Source organism: Fistularia commersonii, chromosome 36 (genome assembly GCF_037954325.1).
Source record: "Fistularia commersonii isolate RoL2024-O1a breed Wild chromosome 36, RoL_Fcom_v1.0, whole genome shotgun sequence".
Taxonomy (NCBI): Eukaryota; Metazoa; Chordata; class Actinopteri; order Syngnathiformes; family Fistulariidae; genus Fistularia; species Fistularia commersonii.
The window spans coordinates 5452975-5472354 of NC_141319.1; the positions used below are offsets into that span (position 1 = coordinate 5452975).

At 42.5% G+C, this 19380-nt stretch overlaps 1 protein-coding gene across 2 annotated transcripts in view; it reads right to left on the minus strand.

Annotated features, from left to right (window-relative positions):
- The window catches only part of LOC147213414 (heparan sulfate glucosamine 3-O-sulfotransferase 5), a 103646-nt gene that overhangs the window by 20768 nt on the left and 63498 nt on the right, over nt 1-19380 (minus strand). For both annotated transcript variants that reach the window (XM_086143099.1, XM_086143098.1), the window contains one exon: nt 10729-10829. The gene's annotated coding sequence lies outside the window, so the exon portion shown is untranslated. The remainder of the gene's footprint in view (nt 1-10728; nt 10830-19380) is intronic.

Below are 19380 nucleotides of genomic sequence, written 5' to 3' on the forward strand. Positions count from 1 at the left end.
CTACACTAGGCAGATTCTGTACTTTACTATGGATACTATACTAGGCGGATACTATACTTTACAACGGATAGTATACTAGGCGGATACTGTACCATACTAAGGATACTGTACTAGACAGATTCTGTACTTTACTACGGATGCTATAATAGGTGGATACTATACTTTACAACTGATACTATACTAGACAGATTCTGTACTTTACTAAGGATACTACACTAGGCGGATACTGTATTTTACAACGGATACTATACTAGACAGATTCTGTACTTTACTAAGGATACTATACTAGGCGGATACTATACTTTACTACGGATACTATACTAGGTGGATACTATACTTTACAATGGATACTGTACAAGACAGATTCTGTACTTTACCAAGGATACTACACTAGACAGATACTATACTTTACTACGGATAGTGTACTAGACAGATTCTGTAATTTACTATGGATACTATACTAGATGGATACTGTACTTTGACAACTTACAGCAAACCCGCTCCTCTGCCTGAAACCACAAACGCTGGGGTTCAAAAACCCAAAAAGAATACAAATCCAACGATTTCCGTCAAAGTAGTACTGCTCATTTGACCTTTCCTCTCCGTCGACACGGCGCGGCGACGTGACGAGACGCTCGGGGCCGTTTACGGTTTCAACGCCTGGCGAGAGACCTCAAGGTAAGCTCCACGCCGTCTCGCGTCCGACTATCCCTCAACATATTGTCCGGCGAGTGAATCTTCGACGGTGACAACGCCATTAAGCCGAAGCACCGAAGTCGGGGGGTCGGTGTTGTGAAGGGCGGTGTTTTATGCATCTATTTTCCTCCCTCCCACCCCCGTGTAGCCCGGTGGCAGCCGTTTGTCAAGTATACAGGGAAGGTGACTGCAGTTACAGCGTGTCATTTGGCCGTGATGATCTGGCGGCGCTCCGTTGATGACTTACACGCCTCTCGTCCTCTAATATTAGCTTCCACTGCGGTCTGATGGCACCGGCTCGGACCGGCACCGGCGCCCCGCCTCCTCCCCCACGCTCCGCCGGATTCATTTTACAACACTGCGTCACCATCGGTTTGTTATTCTGACTTTGATTCTGATCTTCTCCTGTTCCCCCCGATTCGCCCGAGGGCGGCGCTGCTCCTCCTGACGCCGCTCCTCCTCCAGACCGACGGCGTTTTAATTGAATCCGACGCCTCCTTCGACTCACGCTGAGCCGCCGGGCGACATTAATAGTAATATCCCAGATGACCCCCCCTCCCTGATAGAAATTGGTGCAATAATGGCCGCCATCTGTTTCAAAGAAGCACATCAGGGAACATTTTGCTTTTAATGGCGTTTGCCTCAAATTTGGACCACAGGGAGTCCGGTAATAGGATTTGGAGATATGAGAAGGTAGGTAAGAGCAGGAAAGCTGGATGGTGACTCATTGGCGAGTGGACAGACGGCTGAGTGATGTCAAAGCTGGATTGGGGGCAACTGAGAAGTATTTGCGGGGTGAACCTACTCCGGGATATAAGAAGATACCGCATCCAAAGAGCAAAAAGAATAAGCGAACCCCAACGGGTCACCGATCACTTATCGCCCCGCCGCTTAAAACCCGAGGCCGGATGTTCCGTCCCCGGGGTTGTGTGCCGGAGAGCCCGCCAAGAAGCCGGCCGCCATCGTCCCCGAGACCTGAACCTCCCTCACCTGGGACGTCAGATTAGCGGCTGAAGGACTTTGTACTCGTGGTGTACATTTTTTGTACCCTGTGTAATATCATTCCCCCCGGTGGTCTGCAATCCCATTACTCGTCCCTGGTTGTCCTTGCTCATACATCACTTTGGTCCTTGTAATGAGATCACCCCCCCACCACCCTCACACACACACACACACACACTGTTCGCTCTATTATTCATCAGTGTTGTTCAGTCACGATCAACCCTGCCTTCACTCGACGTCAGCTTTTCCAAGTCGGCGCCCGAGCTCGCGGCAGAAGTTAAGGATAAGGAGACGCTGTCCTTCAACTGTTCCTGATCCCCTCCCCTCCCCCGATCATCTGCTGGTTCCGCCACGAGCGACGATCCAGATCTTGAATCCGTAACGCCTCCGAAAATGAGCTCAAAAGAACTGTAAGGATCAACTTTGCCTCCAGCAAACGCTACACGGGGTTTGTCAGGTTTGGATCTGGGGTTCGATGCTCAAATGCAAAATGGCAATGCTGGGTTTTTGCACCTTCTCAACGCCGGTCTGCCGTGATCTCCATCCCATTGTGAATCTGAAGCCTGGGTCCAGAGCCAGGAAAAGGTGGAGGAGGAGGTCCTGCTCTTGGGGTCTCGTCCACCGGTGAGGAGCTGCAGGTCAAAGGAGCGTCCGTGGAGGTTCTCAGTCATCCAGGTCACGGTGAATTCTTGCCGAAATCATGTCTTGTCTCTGCAGACGCTAGGCGTATAGGGGGTTGTCAGGATAATAACTACAATCAGCAGAACAACCCCCTTTACACCTAGTTACTGCAGAGACAATGGGAGTTGTTATGCTAACAACAACAATTAGCATGACAACCCCCCCCTTACGCCTAGCTTTTGCAGATCAACCCCTCCATTTACACAACATCACCTGGCAGTTATATTTGGAAACTCCCCACAGGTCATGAGAACTGAAGACGCCTCTCGGATGAGGGGTGAAACATCTTCAAGTGAAGAAATACAAGTCCGGTTGCCAAGAAAACAAGCATTGGTCGATCACGGTGACGAGGGTTTACCGGTCAATCTATTTTCCAAACGCTCACTTACGTTCACGAGCTGCGGGTAGCAAGCAGAAGAACCAGATCATTGAGACAAGAGGTGGAAATGGGTTTCCAGAAGACCATTGGATGAGTTGTCCCACCGGGAGGAGGCCCAAGGACACGCCGAAGGGACTAAGTGTCCTGGGAGTCCCCTAAAAGCGAGATGAAGTGACCACGGAGAGGTAAATCCTGGCCTCTCCGCTTAGGCTACAGGCTCAGGACGAACGTCAGACGACAAACTCAAAGAAGTTCGTCCGTGAGTTTGCTTCTCATCGAGATCACAATCGCGAAATTAATGCGACAGCCGGTCCATGTCAGGAAACAATTTTAAGGAAGGTAAAGGAAATTCCCCGCCAGCCGTGACTAATGTTAGTATTAGCTAACTCAGCCTTAACAACAAATCCAAACCGATAAGAAAACAATCAAAAGAACATTAAAAGAAATTTTTCGACCGAATTCCTCATGTCGAGTGTTGAGATTAATCCCGTCACGTACGGTGCTTCCTCCCGGCTTTATGGCCGAGTCCGGAAATATCTCTTGACGGCAGCTTTACTGCAATCCAGCTGCTAATAAATTCCCTCCATGCTGACATCTTGAAACACTTTGAGTTTACACAATATCATCCCCATAATGGGAATAAATAGATATTAAAGCAGCAGCTGCTCCGGTCTGCCTTTATTAGCAACCGCCGGTCGGGTGCCTGAGCGACGGGACGCGATCGCACGCCGCCACGACCAGAAACGCCACTTCCTGGGAGCAATTTGGAAAAGAGAAAATTTCATTCTTGCTCCGAGGGAGGGAAGTTGACATGCAGAAGACGACGACGGCAGAGTGCCGTTTGTTTCGCGGTTTTTAACGTGAGCGATGAAACCCGAGTCCGACGGCGCCGGGATCCACTTCCTCCCTCCGCTCTTCAATCAGAACCTGAATCAGAATTTTTTTATTGATCCCCAAGGGGTAGATCGCTTTTTGTTGAAAGCAAATCCTGCTCATAGACATAAAGAAGAACCAAAATAAAACAAACAAAAAAAAAATCAATAACAACAACAACAACAATAATAATAATAATAATAATAATAATAATGATAATGATAATAATAATAATAATAATAATAATAATAATAATAATAATAATGATAATGATAATGATAATGATAATAATAATAATAATAATAATAATAATAATGAATAAAAATAAAATAAAACCATGAAGATCAAAATAAATAAATAAAAATAAAGTTAAAGGTATCTCAAAATATACACTGCTCAAAAAAATAAAGGGAACACTTAAAAAACACATCCTAGATCTAAATGAATGAAATATTCTTATGAAATACTTTGCTCTTTACACAGTTGAATGTGCTGACAACAAAATCACACAAAAATGATCAATGGAAATCAATTGCATCAACCCATGGAGGTCTGGATTAGGAATCACACTCAAAATTAAAGTGTAAAAACAAACTCCAGGCTGATCCAACTTTGATGTAATGTCCTTAAAACAAGTCAAAATGAATCTGTGTTGCTTCCTGAGTGGACACTATGATTTCACAGAAGTGTGATTGACTTGGAGTTACATTGTGTTGTTCAAGTTTTCCCTTTATTTTTTTGAGCAGTATATATAATGTATTTACATGTGTATTTACAAGTACAGTGGCCCTTTAAGATACCAATCGCTTTATATATATATATATTTTTTTTTTGAGATACGAAATGTGATTTGAGATAATTTGATGCTTGAAATATGAAAAAACCTTCACGATACAAATTGGAGAGTGTGAAAATTTTCTCTCCCTTCAATCTTCTCCATCAAACCTATTCGAGAGCGAGAAAATCAAAATTTGAAACTCGCGCTGAACGCACCGATGGAGTCGCCTTAACTCGGATAAAGTTCATGACGCCGCCGCTTCTATCAAACTGGCGCTTCCAGCATCCCTCGGCCTCTTTGTCCACGTAGTTTGTAAAGAACGCGGATCTCGTGTCGTGTTCCCATCTCTTGTGTGGCATCATTTTGTATCTTTATGTTTATTTTTTTGTATTTTTTTTTTATTCATCATCATCATGGACCCGAAGCAAGCAAGTGGTGAACCCAGAAAGAAGGCGCTTTCTATGCAAATAAAGCACAAAATAATAGCAAGGTTGGAACAAATTAATTTGTTCTCTGTTATTTTAAATGGGGAAAATGAATTTAAGATACAAAAAAAAAATAAACATACTAGAAGGGATATATATATACGTAATTACATGTAGAATTTTAGCACAGAAAACGATGGAATTATTGCGACTCCACCGATTTCCTCGCATCCTGCTTTCGTCCTTAAAAAACTACCCAACATTGTACAATCTTAGGCGGCGACGGAAAAGCAGGAGTGACAACACTTGCGTTTTTCCGTTCCTACTTCAAAGTTCTGGCCAAAAAAAAAGCATTTCTGCATCAAGAAAATTTCATTCTCGGAACAAAATTCAACAGAATGTGAGACCTTTAGGTGGCGGTTACATTAATCTGAACCGAAATGATACTGTTTTTCAAGGAACTCCCGGGTTCTTTTAGATTTAACGCTTTGCTACATCCTTGATCCGGGGACTTGACAAGGTAAACGGTGCAGCGGCAACGAGAAAACCAATTGTAGCAAACAATCAGGAGGATAAAGAAGGAAATACCTCACATTCTGGAGTCTAAAACAGAAGGGGCTTCGCCAACAAAGTCTGTCAAATCTTTTCCGTCACCAGCCTGCAGCTCGAAATGTGCCAGATGCCGTGTTTCGGTTGACTCTTCTGGTAGCGACAATTGATTACGGGTCGTCCTCTTGCCTCGGCGGACTGAGCCGCGGCGCTCCACGCCTCACCCATCGGTCGGGGGAAGGGACTTTGTGACATGTCCGCATGCCCAAAGTCGCTGGATCGGTAAATTGAGTTTTGCCGCTGGGACGTTTTTGCAGCGAATTGGAGGTCGTCGTTGCTTCCCGGCGATCATCGATAGCTCATTTCTAACGTCCTGGGAGGTGAGGAACATGACGGACAGCTATCGATCTGGTGCGACCCCTACGGAGTGGGGAATTAAGTAAAGGAATCAGGGCTCGTCTTTCAAACATCTACTTTTTTGTTCCTGTAGCGCAGACAGCAGTGGGTTCGTTGTTATGCTCCGGCTGACATTGTCTGGTACTGACAATTTACACAAAAATGCACAATTTTGTAAAGTAGTTTAAAAATATATAAAATATATATATAAAATTCTCTTTTTTTCTCTTTTTTTTTTCTTTATTATCATTATTATTATTTTATTTTTTTATTTTTTTTATTTTTTATTTTATTTTATTTTATTTTATTTTATTATTTTTTTTTTTTTCACTTTACTCACAATTTTAATGCTGCTACCCCATGTGCCCTTAAATGCCCCTCGGGGACAAATAAAGTTTTTCTGATTCTGAATCCGACATGCCCCGATTGTTGCAAAAGCTAATCGTTGTCGCTACGTGTTTGCCAGCTAATCTAAGGCTGGAGCAGCTAGCGCTAAGAAAAGAAAGCGTCGCGTACGAGACAAGGAACGGCACAGATTTGACTCCGGCGGGTGCAAAGAGACACTTTAAGAGTATTTATCGCTTTCATCCTGACTCTCAGCCCCTTTCCTGTTGTTTGCTCAGATCTGCGCCGACCCGAGCCGAACAGAGACCCTTGTGATATATCAATAATGACAACTTCAAGAAAAAGCAGGAGGGACTATTTTTACAATTTATCCATTTAATAGTTGAAGCTCTTTGCACCGCTAAGGGCTCATTTATGCTCACGGTACGTGCGGAAATAGGTACTGTAAATTCCGGCATATAAGCCGCTACTTTTTTCACACGCTTTGAGAACTGGGGCTTTTACAACCATGCTAATTTATGTGGACACAGTTTGTCCACTGTGTCCACTGTGTTATGATAATTCTTCAGATCAGCCATTTTGCGGTTTTTGCACACCTCCGTCGTGATAAAGACGCGCAGAAATGCATTTGATGCGGCTTTTGAGTCGAAAGCGATCGGTCTGGCTGTAGTTTTACATGATACCGTAATTAGACGTTTTCAAAAAAAAATCTTTCCTGCAACATCTTGCTATGTTCATTTCTCATGTCTTGGCTTATAGACAAGTGCAGCTTCTTTATGTACAATTTCTTGTAAAAGTGCATCGGCGCGGCCTTTATAAAGGTGTGCTCTATAGTCCCGATTTTACGGTACTTCTTTTTCAAAATGTTTGTCAAACATTGGAATCCACGTATTTCCCATTTGTGCTTTACGTCGCCGTGGACGTTCAGCACTACAATATTTCTCTCCCGGATCGTACCGATGCTCGTCTTCTTCAACTCTGTTCCTCTTGTGGATACGACTTGGACGGAGAGACGCCTCTATCTGCGTGCGGATTTAACGTCGAGCATAAATGAGCCTTCAGGACGATCCTCCATCCTTAGTTTAAATCACACGGCTGCCCTTCTAAGCACAGCCGGGTCATTCATCTCCTGCAGGCGGCTCAAGATCAGATGGTCCGAGTGAGAAAGCGGGGCCGGTTTTCCAAAACCGCCGCTCGATACAAACACGCCATCCATCCTTTGCATCTAACCAGAGGCATCATTGTGTCTCTATAAATATAATTTTTCTTTTCAAAAGGGAATTTGGGCCTTAAACAGCTGAATGACAAAGGGAAGGAAGCTGGCAGCAGATTTCCGATCTGAACACTTTAATTCTAACTCCTTTAGGAGTTTGGCTACATTTGTGCTGACAAGGGATCATGGGAACAGAGCGGAACAGCTATTTTTGAAGCTGCACATTATATTCCGGTTGATGCGTGCCTATGTGTGTGTGTGTGTGTGTGTGTGCGTCCATGAGTCCGCGCACGAATGTGTGCACGCCAGCCGACGCTTGTCATAGCTGCCTTCAATAACTTTTATCCTTTCACAAATTGACTTCATGCATATGCAAACAAGTCATTGTCAGACACCGGGAGTCAGTCAAGGTTTTTCCGCAGCCTCTCCAGATGTCTCACTCCCGGCAGGCTTTCACAGGCTCACTTATATATATATATATTTATACATAAATATATATATATATTCAGAGATATTTTCCTCCCCTTTGAACTGTCTCGCTTTCTTAAACCTGCAGACCCTCTTGTCTAATCACCGCAGGCTGTTCGCGGCTGCGCTGAATTAATTTGGCTCATTAGTCATCGTGCGGCGAAAGACAATGCAAGAATAAATAAAGATTATAGAAAGTGAAAGTATTCAAATTAATAGTCATGATAATAGTTATTAAAACAAAACAACAGCTTCGGGTCAACACGATGTTGCTGATGATATGAAGTAGGAAAAAAAATGCATATTTTACCAGACATGTAACCATTCCCTCTGTTACTCACATGTTATGTTATTCACATTCCCATAATATAATATAATATAATATAATATAATATAATATAATATAATATAATGTAAAATACATTTTAAATAATATAATATAATATATTATGATATTATATATTGTAATATAATATAATATAATGCAATGTAATGCAATATAATGCAATATAGTACAATATACATAAAATACTGTTTTTTGAATAATATAATATAATATAATATAATATAATATAATGTAAACTACATTTTTAAATAATATAATATAATATATTATAATATTATATATTGTAATATAATATAATGTAATACAATATAATGCAATATAGTGCAATATAGTAAAATATACATAAAATACTGTTTTTTGAATAATATAATATAATATAATATAATATAATATAATATAATGTAATGCAATATAATGCAATATAGTGCAATATAGTAAAATATACATAAAATACTGTTTTTTGAATAATATAATATAATATAATATAATATAATATAATATAATATAGTAAAATATAAAAAAAAGATAATATAATATAATATAATATAATATAATATAATATAATATGAAACAGCTTATCATAAATACCGGAATGGAGGTCAGTTGCGCACGCTGTGCACAATCTGTTAAAAAGACAAATCTTTGCTTTTTGCAGGATAAAATAAAGTTTTAATAGCGGTGTTAGATGTCGCCCCAGCGTTTGATTTATGGTTTCCCGAGTATATTTGCCTTGTTCAAACACGGCAGCGGTCTTAATTTGGTAATACGTCAGACGGGACCGTCTCTCCAGTTCAGAATAAGCCTATAAAGCAGTGAAGGTGCTGACACATGAGAAGAGATATGACGGGGAATTAATCAAGCGGGGGGAGTTCGGCTTAGCCCGGAAGGCGAGGAGACACAGGAAGTGACAGCGGCGGCGGCGGAGGGACGAGGAGAATCGAGACGGACACGTCCGACGGACGCTCGCCGTCGATCTTACGGCCCGGTGACCCTCCGTTATCACGTCCGCTAGCCACGCTCCGGGCAAGATCTGGGCGTGAAGGGCGACGCGCTCCGACATCGACGCTGTCACGCAAAAACACCCGCGGGCCGAACCTCCGACACCCGAAGAGCAAAAGGTTCGGTGGGTTTGGTGGGCTGTTGAATGCAGGAGGGGATTTCCTGTGGACGCCGCTGTCGTCCTGCATCGCGTTGAGATTCACCCTCAGCACGCCGGGGGATTCGAACGCAAAGGCTGCAGTCTGAGGACAAGCATCGGCACCTGCCTCATTCATTCATTCATTCATTCATTCATTCATTCATTTAGTTAATTAATTCATCCATCCATCAATCATTCATTCATCCATTCATTTATCCATCAATTCATTCATTCATTCATTCATTCATTCATTCATTCATCATTCCATTTATTCATCCATTCATTCATTCATCCATCAATCATTCAGTCATCAATTAATTAATTAATGAATGAATTAATTCATTCATTAATTCATTCATTGATTCATTCATCATTCATTCATCAATTAATCAATTCATTTATTCATCCATCCATTCATTCAATCATCCATCCGCCAATTAATTAATGAATCCGTCCATCTTTTCATTCATCCATGCATCCATCAATCATTAATTCATTCATTCATTCATTCATTCATTCATTCATCCATCCATCCATTTAGTTAATTAATTCATCCATCCATCAATCATTCATTCATCCATTCATTTATCCATCAATTCATTCATTCATTTATTCATTCATTCATCATTCCATTTATTCATCCATTCATTCATTCATCCATCAATCATTCAGTCATCAATTAATTAATTAATTAATTAATTCATTCATTCATTCATTCATTCATTCATTCATTCATCATTCATTCATCAATTAATTAATTCATTTATTCATCCATCCATTCATTCAATCATCCATCCGCCAATTAATTAATGAATCCGTCCATCTTTTCATTCATCCATGCATCCATCATTCATTCATTCATTCATTCATTCATTCATCCATCAATACAGTCATCCATTAATCATTCATCCATTAACCCATTCATTTATCCATCAGTTCATTCATTCATTAATTCAGTTGTTCATCCATCATGAATTTTTGTCATTCATTAATTCCATTCATTCATTTATTTATCCATCCCTCCATCCATCCATCCATTCACCCACCCGCCCAGTCATTCATGTATTCATGCATTCAACCATCCATCAATTCATCCATTAATTTCTTCCATTTACTCATTACCCCATCTATCCATTCACCCACTCAATCATTCATTTATTCACTCATCTATCCATCCATCCATCCATTCATTCATCCATCCATCCGTCAATTAATTAATGAATCCATTTATCAATCTATTCATTCACTCATTCATTCATTCATCCATCATTAATTTTTTTCATTCATTAATTTCATGAATTCATTTATCCATCCATCCATCCATCCATCCATCCATCCATCCATCCATCTCAACCAGCATTCTGTTTGCTTTCTGTTTACTGATCCAAGTTCTGTCTACATTTTGCCTCCAGGACCTCCAAGCGGTTTGTTCTGTTTACCTCATTTATGTCGCAACCGCTCTCCTTTTTCCTTCTCCTCTTCCTGAGTTTTCTGGCTGCCTCATTGCCGCTCCACGCCGTGTCCCACGCCGATCCAGAGCCTGCAACACAGAGACTCCAACTCAGACTCGCAGGGGAAACAAGACGATCAGCATCGGGGTGGGTGGAGGGATTAGTAAGTATTCATTCATTCATTATCCAACCCCATTAAACCTCTCACACACACATTTTGGTGTTTGGACGGTTCAAGGAACCCTATGCAGATACTTGGAGACTCAACACAGAGAGGCTCCTCTGTGGGAATCCAACCAGGGACCTTCTCGCTGTGAGGAGGAAGCGCTTTCCGCCAGATTAGTACGGATGAAACAGCAAATCTCTGACTATCTGACGTGGCGAAACAAATGCAAGTATTGGCCGTCGTCGTGCCGAGGGAGGAGCCTCTCAGCTTTCTGACGAACATCCAAAGTGCAAAAAAATAAAACCGACGCGTAATCAAAAACAAAATCCGAACCGGGCTATTTATATTTTCATTATTTTGGTCTTGTTTTTTTTTTTCCGTCCGCAATCTCTGACCGCAAGGTAACTCACTCACTGGCACGACACCAACGGGCGACCCCATTGGCCGTTGGGCATCGGTCTGAGTTGCGATGGTACATCCTGATCGTTATAATAACCGAGTTACCTTAATTATTCTAGTTGTATTATATATATATATGAATATTTTGTTTTTATATTTTTTTAGCAATAGCAGAGATGCTTTATGTGAGTTCACTCACCGTAAGGTAACTCACTCACTGACACGACACCAACGGGCGACCTCATTGGGCATCGCTCCGAGTTGCAATGGTACATCCTGATCATTATAATGGGTGAGTTAACTAAAAACGAACTTTAAACTTAACTTAAACTTGCGATAACGCCCAATGCCATTGGGTTCTTGTCTAAGTTGAGATGGTCACTAATGACCGTCATGGTTATAACTTAACTCACATGGTAAGTTAGTTAAATCCCCAACACGATGCCCAAAGCTAATAGCAATATTAAAAAAAACAACTCCGGCTTGTCTCACGGAAACGTAAAGATAAAGAAGGCGGCCAGAAGTCCAGAGAGTTTGGAGAAGAGGTGAAGAAACATTTGCAACAGAGTATGAAAGGGATGGTGGAAGAAGATGGACGTAACGCCGGCCATGTTCAACGTTTCAGGAAAAATGAATCCATCAGAGGGACAGCACATGTATGACCTTCTTCTTAAATGTACAGAGGAGGGACGTTGAAGATCCGGGTAGAAGAAAAGAGGAAGATCTTCCACGAAGCCAGCAGACCGACGGAAACAACCCGCATGGTCACACAGTCATTTCCTCCAAGATGGCGGCAGCGGCGGCGGCGATCCTCCGTCCTCGGGGTTATCCGCCGCCCACGCATTAGCGGCTCATGTTCGGTTCCGGCGGCCTGATTAATGCAAGGTTGCGGGAGATTTCCACAGCTGTGGACGCGGGATAAGAGCGCGGGGACATGGAAGCTATTTGTCATTGTTAATTATTTGACTGCGTTAGCGCGGCGAAGACACGCAGGCTAATTAGCAAACGTACGGAAGAGGAGCAGGGGACGCAGCGGCAGCGCTAGCCGGGATCGCCTGAAGAGGGTTTGGAAAGTTGAAAAACTGTAGGAAAGTTTCCTCCCGGCGGTTTTTGCTGGTTTCACTGCTAGTTGGAAATCTCGTCGCGGCAACGGGACTCGGTCGGTCCTTGACGATGTTTCACTTCTTGTCAGCGAGGCTTTTACGGTTCTTCTAGCCCAGGGGTCGGCGACCCGTAACACCCAAAGGGCCATTTGGACCCGGTTTCCTCGGAAAAGAAAACACTGGGAGCCGCAATTACTTTTTGACGTCTAAAATAAAGGTACCACTGTATATATTGCTTTTTATTACCTTTACACTTTGTATATATAAGTGTGTAGTGTATTGCTTCTTAAATTCACAAAGTATTACAGAGAAAATTTAATTTTATTTATGTAATGAACTCATTTTGAGCTTTGGGCTTCAAAAGCGTGTAGCGGAGCCTTGACCTGATTTTAAAAATAAATCGGGAAAAAAAAATCACTGTGTCAGTAAACAATAAAAATTAAATATTTGCAAAATATATTCATAAATATTAGTTTTATCTGGTTTATGGGACTTCTGCTACTGGACTTCTGCGCACAGCATCTGCAAACCGGGACTTTACCGGCTGGCGGGTATACCGGCTTCCGCCAGTGTGACGTTATTTTGAGCGGCGAAAAATAATAAATATAATTTTATTTAATATTTCAAGAACCCAACGCCATTGGGTTCTTGTCCAAGTTGAGATGGTCAGTTATGACCGTTATAGTTATGAGTGACTTAACTCACTCAGTGAGTTAGTTAAATCCCTAACATGACGCCCAAAGCCACACCTCAGCAAGCATCGGGCGTTGGTCAAAGGTGCGATGGTTCGTTACATTATGGTAATGGGTGAGTTAACTCATTCTAAGTGAACCCATTATGTGAGTTGATTTGCTCATCATGTTAATTTACTCATTAAATTAATGCAAAACGGCCAAAGCCCAACGCCAAACTGGGTTCTGGTTCAAGTTATGAGAACCGCTGACTTATCTGTCTCGGTGGCGTCACTAAATCATGAATATTATGCCAAACAATCAACGCTCCGCTTCATTCGGCGTTGATTTTCGGTCGAAGTTGCAATGATTTGCTGTGATTGTTACGATAGTGAGTGACTTCACCCACTTGTGTTAACTCACTAACACAGGAACCTTTTTGAAATATATTTAGAAATATTTGGCTTATTGTATCGAGAGCCATATAGTATTTTTAAGGTATAATAAATTAGATATGTCTCGCTTTTAATGCGACCTCTGGTGCCGCATGGATTTGTTTTGAGCGCCGCTTTATATTTGATTCATCGATGCATTTTTATCATTGCTTATTAGTAATACCGCAAATCCAAATGTAAATTCCTCTTTTTTTTTTTTTCTTTTCACCATCTTTTCCGTTACAAGGGTTGAAGCGGATAAACTAGTTGGCCGTCTGATAAAATTCATTTCTTGACCCGGAAGCCATCGGTTCCCGACGGTACTTTTATGAAGACATATCACAAATATCTTAAAACCCTTTCCAAACTGATTTTTTTTGTTTTAACTCAAAGTTGTTGGGAGCCATATCCCTTCACCGGAAGAGCCATCGGTTCCCGACCTCTGCACGAACATGACACCGACGGCCGACCCCATTGGGCGTTGGGCTTTGGTCCGAGTTGCGATGGTTCATCGTGACCGTCATGATAATGAGCGAGCTAACTCACTAACGCTATTAAACCCCAGCAAATAACGAGAGGTGAAATAAAAACCCAAATCCAGTTGCCACGACAGCATTCGACTGAGAGCCTTCAGAGATTGTAGTTGAAGCTCAGGAGGAACATTTCAAAATGGGTTAGAAAAGAGCGGCTATCTCTTGATAGTTTCAACAAAACCAGTCCGGCTCATCAGGAAATCCACGTGAAGAATCCCGTTTTGTTTTGTTTTCATGTTCATCCGACGCACGGCGCATGAAATCATGGAGAATCTATAGACGCCGGGAAGCAATCCAGCCCGAAATGTCCAGACGGACCTCCCTCTCTTTCTCTGATGCAGGGTTTGTCCTTTCTATGCGAAAGACTCGCCGCTCCCTGCGGAGATATCAAAGTAGATGTGTAATTATGATGTAATTAGAGTTATGAATAGTATGCGCCGCTTGTGCCAAAAGATTAATTTAAAAATCCGAATGCGCCGGACCTCTTCGCTGTAAAAATAGTGCCGCGCAGACGGTAGCCGCGGCCAAAAACCCCTCCGTTCGGTCATTATACGGGGCTCCGTCGAAGTGTTACAAATTGCATCGACTGTTAAAAACAAGCAACTTGATGAATCATGAATTCTCTCAACACACGAGAACAGCGAGGCGGCTGGCAGGATGTTTTATGGGCCGGCCGTGTCGGGAGTGCAGATTGTCTTTTTAAGGCATGTGCCGGTTGATTGCAATGTGACATTGAATCCCGGATATTGGACCACTTAGGACATTATCTGGCGTTATTTATCCGCGCTCAAGGTCAGACGTAAAAAAGTGGCAGCTTTCGCGCCGCCGCTCGGCCGTCATTAGTCAAGATGTCAGCCGACGAGCGCCGTCCAAGTTTACCAGCTGGGAGGCCGGCGCCCTTCCCCGCCCCCGGTAAGGCCGCCTTTTCCAGACTGTATGCGTTCCGGAGGAACGCCCATCACCCAAGACGACCAATTACTCGGCGGCGGCGCTGGAAGCCCTAAGAGGAGGCGAAGGATGTTTATTGAAGGTTTTCGATCGGGCGGTTTGTTTGCTTAATGGATCGAACCATTTGCGGCCGAGCTCTGATTGGAAAGTTCTCATTAGCGATCGCGAAAGCCGAACGGCGAAATCCCGAAAAACACAAAGGGGTTGAAACAATGAATGATGTTTACCGGGAGCTGGAAGATATTTATTAGCCCCCCCGATGAAAGGATGCCAGTCCAATCGGAAAATGCGACTTTACAAGTGCCGCGCTACCGTCGGAGGCGCTTTTATAAAGCGTGTGACCCCGGGGGTCAGGGAGACCCGACCACAGGGAGCCGTGATTGGCCGATCTGATTTATGAAGACCACAACATGAGCCGACGTGTCATCGCGACGCAGCGTGATTTTCCAACATGCTGGTTCTGGAGAAGCAATAAGGTGAACGAATCCATACTTGGAGACACAAGCTTAACATCTGATTTAGCAAAACTAGGGTCTGCTGGAGGTCAAAAACTTTACTTATATCCCTCCGGTGCGCTTGGCTGCTTCAAAAGTGCCCGAGGCTCTGCATTCAGGGGAGGAGAGGAAGGTCATACTCCTGATGACATCCAAGGTCAGAGACGTTTGGCGCACTGGAACTTGCATTGGCTTCAGCGCTGGATTGTAAATAGCACAGTCCATTAGCCGTTAGCATTTCTCGTACATATTTGCCGTTAGACAACCGACCGACCGACAACTCTTCAGGTCAAATTTTGCTCCAGGGATGAGCCTCTTGTAGGGGAACATCTCAGCTTCTCAGAAGCAGTAAAGAACCACCTTGAGCAGCGCAGAACAAGAAGAAGATTCCTTAGCGTTCATGTTCTACACGTCTGGAATTGCAACCTCAGACTATCGGAAGGGTTGAAGTGTTTATTTTGGCCAAAATGTTGACGGTCTTCTGCGAGCTCCCATCCGTGGCATAGCAGGTCAAAAGACCTCGGACCTGTTCGTCCATCCATTTTGCGCCAGTTCTGTCCATTCTCAAAAATGTCTTGCCGTGATCTGAAAGAAGTATCTGATAATGGCTGTGACTAATGAGTTCTACCAATCACCAACGTCACATAGTTGCTATGGAAACGTAAAAAAAGACCCTGCCTTGGAGTAGGAGTTAAAATGGTTCTTGGGACTGAGGTTTTTGGTTCCTACGCATGAGGAAATGACCTTGTACGTGAAAATTCTACGAACTGCAAAAAGTTTTAGGCTACAATCGCGTGAGATGTGACAAAAGATAAGGTTACGTTGTTACGTTAGCTCTCTCTACTGCCACCTTTTGGACAATCGTCAAAAACTTGCCATTGGTCCAAGTTGAGTTGGTTCTTGATGTATATTATGTTAATTCAATTTAATATACAGCTGACGCTCAAGCTCAAAATTAAAACATATTACATTATTACCAAAGTATATATTTTATGGCAATTCCAAATGATTTGGATGTCTGAGAACCTTCATAGACCCCCAACGGACACAACAAGTCATTTTTTTTCCAAAGTCAGCTTTATCGTCAATTTCTCGGCACGTACAGAGGAATGGAGAAAACGTTTTTCACAATCCCACGGTGACGTGAAATTAGGAAAATAATAATAAATCAGCCAAAAATTGCACTGTTACTTTAGACGGTAAACATTAAACTATAATGCACACGCAGATAAAGACCAATATTTGATGGCTGCAGTTTTTTTTTTTTGTACGGTTTAGTGAAGGGGTCGGCTGTGTTTATCACTGAAAGAGCCATTTGGACCCATTTCCCCGAAATAAAGAAATTTAAAATAAATTAACACGGGATATTTTATATTTTTTGCCTTTATGCTATGTATGCAGATGCACCGCAGAAAGGGAAGAAGGAATTTCACTGTCGAGGGAAACACGTTTCTACCCTGTGCACGTGACAATAAACGCTCTAAATGTATAAACAAAATATGTTGCGATGAAGAACTGCAGAGAAAATGAAGTGAGATTTCTGCATGCAACAAAACATGTTGAACTCTGACAAAAAGAAGTTGGAGCGAAGGTTAATTTGAACAAAAATTTATGAAAAAAATGTATGTATTTTGGAAAAAAAGTGAAACCAAAAATGCGTGCAGTCGCTTATTAAGAGCGACAAAAATATTGTTACAAGATTACATCATCTTCAAATTTAAAATGACATTTTAAAAATGAACATAAAGTACATTTAAATTAAATAAAAACAAAATTATTTTCAAAAGCCACAGGGAGCCGCCTCAGCGGTCAAAGGGCTGCGGGTTAAATTATCACGGTCGATAATAAATATAATTTTTATTGCCTTTATGCTATGTACAAACAAAATATGTGTTGCATTTTTCTGAAATCAATGAACAACTATGACATTTCTACATGCAACAAAATATTGTGAACTCTGAAAAAAAAAGACGTTAGGTCAAAGGTTACTTTTAAGAAAAATACTCAATGCGTATTTGAATCCTTTTTATATTTATGAAAAAAAAAAAAAAAAAAACGAACTTAAATCCTTTTTTCTGGCGCGTGCAGTCCATTATTAAGAGCGCCGAAAATATTTGAACACGATTTATTTAGATCTGACAAGATCGCCCATTTTAAATGACATTTTAAAAATGAACAAACTAAAATAAAATACATTTTAATGAAATACTCGCATTAAAAAGCCGCCGGTTGCCGACCGCCGGTTTAGCACAAAGGTCAGTAAGTGCTATAATGTTGCTCCAGTTAAAAGGAGCGTTGTTTTGCTCGGAATCCAAATATAATCAATAAAGTTGCTTCATTAGAGACTCTCATATCAAAAAAACACAAAAGAAATTTCGAACCGGACAGCAATTTGAAAATGTACATTGTGGCTGCGGATTAGGTGTTGGCAGCCTCCGCCTGCGGCAGCGACGGGCGATTTATCTGATTTATTCAACCGTTTCAGTTCTAACAACCGCGTAGTTGAAGTTTGAAATCCAAGGGATAAATATCATGTCATGAATATCATCCGAAACCTGGATTTCGGCGGGGGGTCGGCTGGGGCCGGGATGGGGGGGGGGGGGGGGGGGGGGGGGGGCAAAGGCTTCTAAAGGTTGAAATCCAATTAAATAGCTCTTGACAGTTTGACGGCTTGAATAATGTATTTCTTTAAGGCTGACGAAGGTTTATCTACATCTCTGCACGACATTATTTAATTCCGATACAATAATGGTTTCCTCCTTTGACCTTAAAAAGCTCTTTGTGTGCTCCCGACGTCGTTAAAAGACGAACGGAGCCCCGGCGAGCGAAGGCGCCGAAGCACGAGCGCTGGAGAAGGAGTCGCTTTCAAACAAGGCGGTGATAGAAATATACCGATGCAGAACTAAATATAATATAAGATAGAAAACAGCAAAATAATCATCGGCACGTACAAGTATAGGACAACTTAAGGGGTTTAGGAAGGTGAGTTATGAAGAAATCCTGGTTGGCGTCAAATAAAGAAAAAGTTTGTAATATATTTTCTCTGTTTATATTATCGTTTAGTTGTATTTGTGTATTTTTCACCCTTTATGTTCCTTTATGTTGTCCTTTTATTACCCCTGATGTTGTTGCTGGATGTCTTGCTATCGCTTGTCCCGCTATTTAGATCCGTATTTATTTTACTTTTTAATTTTTTTTGACATTGTAACTGTTGCGCTGCTGTGAAAAAGAAATTGGAGGACCAAGTTGATCTTATCTGATTTTCAACTTATGTCCCGCGATTGCATCTTGTTGATAACTTATACTTTAATAATCCCTCATTGGGAAATGGGTTTTCTGCGTTTAACCGTGATGGATGGGTTAGCATGAGCAGTTAGCTTACGCCCGTCAGCTCCGAGGGAGCAGAAAGGGGTTTTTTTTTTTTTTTTTGGCAAGATGGCGGGCGGGAGGACGCTGGCGCGTTTGGCTGCCGCTTCCCGCTCTCCAACCAATCAACCAAACCAAAGACAAAGGCTCACCTGGACAATCTCCAGCAAGCTACCAAACTGCCAGGTGAAGCTCGCCGACCTGAGCAGGCTGGCTGGCTGGCTAGCTAGCCGGCTAGCCTCTCGAAACTCTGGATCTCGACGGTGACCTGAGCTGGCTGGCTAGCTAGCTAGCCGGTGACCTGAGCCGGCTGGCTGGCTAGCTGGGCTCTCGAAACTCCGGATCCCGACGGCGACCTGAGCAGGCTGGCTGGCTGGCTAGCTAGCCGGCTAGCCTCTCGAAACTCTGGATCTCGACGGTGACCTGAGCCGGCTGGCTAGCTAGCTAGCCGGTGACCTGAGCCGGCTGGCTGGCTAGCCGGGCTCTCGAAACTCCGGATCCCGATGGCGCCTAGAAAGACGGCATT